The 3,147-nt window shown below is 42.6% G+C and overlaps 1 pseudogene; it reads right to left on the reverse strand.

Annotated features, from left to right (window-relative positions):
• Positions 1-1,227: 1,227 nt before the first annotated feature.
• On the reverse strand, positions 1,228-1,428 carry LOC142654090 (U2 spliceosomal RNA; annotated as a pseudogene).
• Positions 1,429-3,147: the final 1,719 nt, after the last annotated feature.

Raw genomic sequence — 3,147 nt, forward strand, 5'->3', positions numbered from 1 at the left:
CTAGGCAATTCCATGGGGCCCAGCCGGCTCACACACTCACACAAGCACAGCTAGGCACTCGGGAGGTGAATAAAGGCCGGAGAGGAAGCTACACAGGATTTGCTTCTTTTGCTTGCACCACAATGCAGTCCTGAAAGCGGAGGAATCTACATAAAAACGCCTTCCTGGCAACGCCCAAATGCCCTCCTGCCGTGCAGACAAACACTGGCGGCAGCAGCGGTGGCAGCAAGTGCATGCCCACAGCCACCCCTTCTCTCTCCCTTCACACCTTGTATCAGCTGCAATCCAGTCCAGTCGAGTGCTGCCTGCTGAGCAGCACTGACCAACACTGCCTGTGCCCAGGCTTTTATGTCTGAGGCCCCATTATGATGTCATGAAGCTGGCTCTGGCTGGCTGCTCCTGAGGGCTCCACTATGACACGCGCAAAGTTCCGTCTGAACTTTATATAAGACGGTGCTGCTCAGTCAGTCACTCAGTGTTGCCTGAGAGGGCAACACTGCAACAGGCGGCCCCCGGGCTGTCTTTTTTTATCACAGCTAGTTGCCTCAAGGAGGCCACAAGAGGGAGACAAGGGACTGGAAAATAGGCATCCACCAACTTTACAGACAACTTCTTCTCCTTGCTCCTACAACCTCCATCCTTGCACAGTTTGTTATTCTTCCAGGTAACATAGTAACAAATCCAAATTGCTGCTCTCTTTGTAGGCAAGCAAGGGTTTGTTGCAACTGCAATTCTTACTTCTTTGAAATGTAGGGAGGACAGTTCATTCCATCACATCCATCTAGTGTACACAGGTAGGTCCATTGTGGCGGGCAGGCGAGCGGGCGGCTGGCTGCTTTAATGGCTGTTTGCTGTTCCCCTACTCCACTCCACTCCACTATTTGACTGTGGTGCTGCATCAATCAGTGGCTGGCTTGATGGCTGGCTCAGGTGCAGCTCTTTAACTTACCTAGGAGGGAGGGCGGAGAGAAGACAAGGAAGGTGAATGAGCTGTTCCAAATTGAAATGCTGGAAACACAGAAACACAGGCGACACAAAACAAGAGGTGGCAATCTAGTAATTAATTGCATTTAATAAATTAGGTCATTATCACACATGACTGTAAAAATGCATTGTCCAACAGGTGTTGAAATAATGGGATTAAAAGGAGAGATCCCATCAGAGACACAAAAACAATGGCAAATACAAAAAACACTTTTGGAATCTGATTTTAGTGAACACATAAGGAAAGGGTGCACCGGTCCTGGAAATACTGCAATACCAGGTCAATGCGTGGAGTGGACAGAGCAAGCTCTATTTCCATCTCCCTGTTCTAAAAATCCATTTAATATATGGTCCCCAGATAGGGGACGTATCAGATATTAAACTGATAAGAACAGATTTTTTTTTATTTTTTTTTGCTTTCCCTCAGATGGGAATGAATACGATCAACCACAACCATATCCGTTCTATGACAATTTCACGAAAAAACTGTCCCATCATCATCCAGAAAACATTCTAAATATATTTTTCCAAAGGTCAACAACAAAACCAGCAACATCTTTGCATAAAACATTACAGAAAAAAGAAATCATGATGAACAATCAACAATATCAATTCATTTTTTAACCTTCCACACCCCCTCTGCATCCATTTCCCCTTTTCTCTTTTTATCCCACAAAAAAACAAACATATAGCTTTCCCAATGCCATTCTCACACTATCTCTAACAGCCAGTTCTTTCCTTTTAAACACATATACATTCCTTACATCCCATAGTACTTCTTTTATACATGCAAGCAACAACCACAACACTCTCTCTTTTTCTCCATTACACGCACACAACCCAAACATAAACATTTCAAAAGACAACAAACTCACCCCAGTCAACTCCTTACATAACGGTCCCATTCTCTTTATCACTTCTCTTGCATACTTACAATTCCAGAACAAATGAATAACACTCTCCCTTCCATTACAATCAGACATTGGACACATATCACTCCTGATTAGCCCACGATTCTCTTACTGGTAACACTCCATGCAAACTTTGCCACACCAATTCACTCTGCTTATTAGTCAAACCATCCATTCTTACTTTCTTCCATACTTTCCCCACATCTCTTCCTCTCACCATATTTATACCACACTCAGTCTCCGCACACTCAATCATCCTATACACCAAACTCTTATTGCGCAACATCCTAACATCCACACCATGCAACTTATATTTCACAAGAAACTTATACATCCAAACATACCATACAGGCACAATAAACGCAACTGGACTACGTAAATCTCTCGCACACCACTTCATCCGAATCAGGTAAGTCCCAAACAAATATTTACACATAACAGAATATTTTAAGTCTGCCCTAACTACTCTTAGAAGAAAAATACACATATTTACCCCAAAGAATACTTCTAAGTTAGGAAAACCCAATCCACCATTCCTCACAGATTTAATTACCACCTCCCTCCTTGCTCGCTCCAATTTTGATCCCCACAAGAAAACAAACAAAATCCTATTTAAGCTCCTCAAACACATATAATTAGGTGGAAACACAAAAGCAATATACAAGTATATTGGCAAAACAACTCTTAATAATCAAAATCTTCCCAGTAAAAGATAAACTTCTCATCCTCCAAAAACATAATTTACTTTCCACTTTCTTCTTCACATCATCCCAACATTCTTTCCCATCTAATTTTTCTGTAAATTTCACCCCCAACAACTTAATTGGTCCATCCACAATGTTCACCCCTATATCCCCCCTCAACTTACTGCTCCCAAAACGTTTACATTCACTCTTACTCCAGTTAACACGAAAAGCAGACGCGCCACAAAAAAAGGACACTAACAGTTTCACACGTTTTATAGCACATTCAGAATCACATAGAACGCACACATCATCCATATAGCCACTTACCTTCCACTCTCTCCCCCCACTCCCTGGAATCTGAACACCACGCACAACCTTATCTTTCCTTAACAAACACAATAATGGCTCAATCGCACAAATGAAAGCAACCGGTGACAACGGACATCCTTGACGCACACCAGAAGACACAATCACTCTCCTACCCACACACCCATTCAATAACACACGACTATATATCCCACCATACAAACTCCTAATTCTACATACAAACTCAGCTGGAAAACCCA

Source organism: Rhinoderma darwinii, chromosome 5 (assembly GCF_050947455.1).
Source record: "Rhinoderma darwinii isolate aRhiDar2 chromosome 5, aRhiDar2.hap1, whole genome shotgun sequence".
Lineage (NCBI taxonomy): Eukaryota > Metazoa > Chordata > Amphibia > Anura > Rhinodermatidae > Rhinoderma > Rhinoderma darwinii.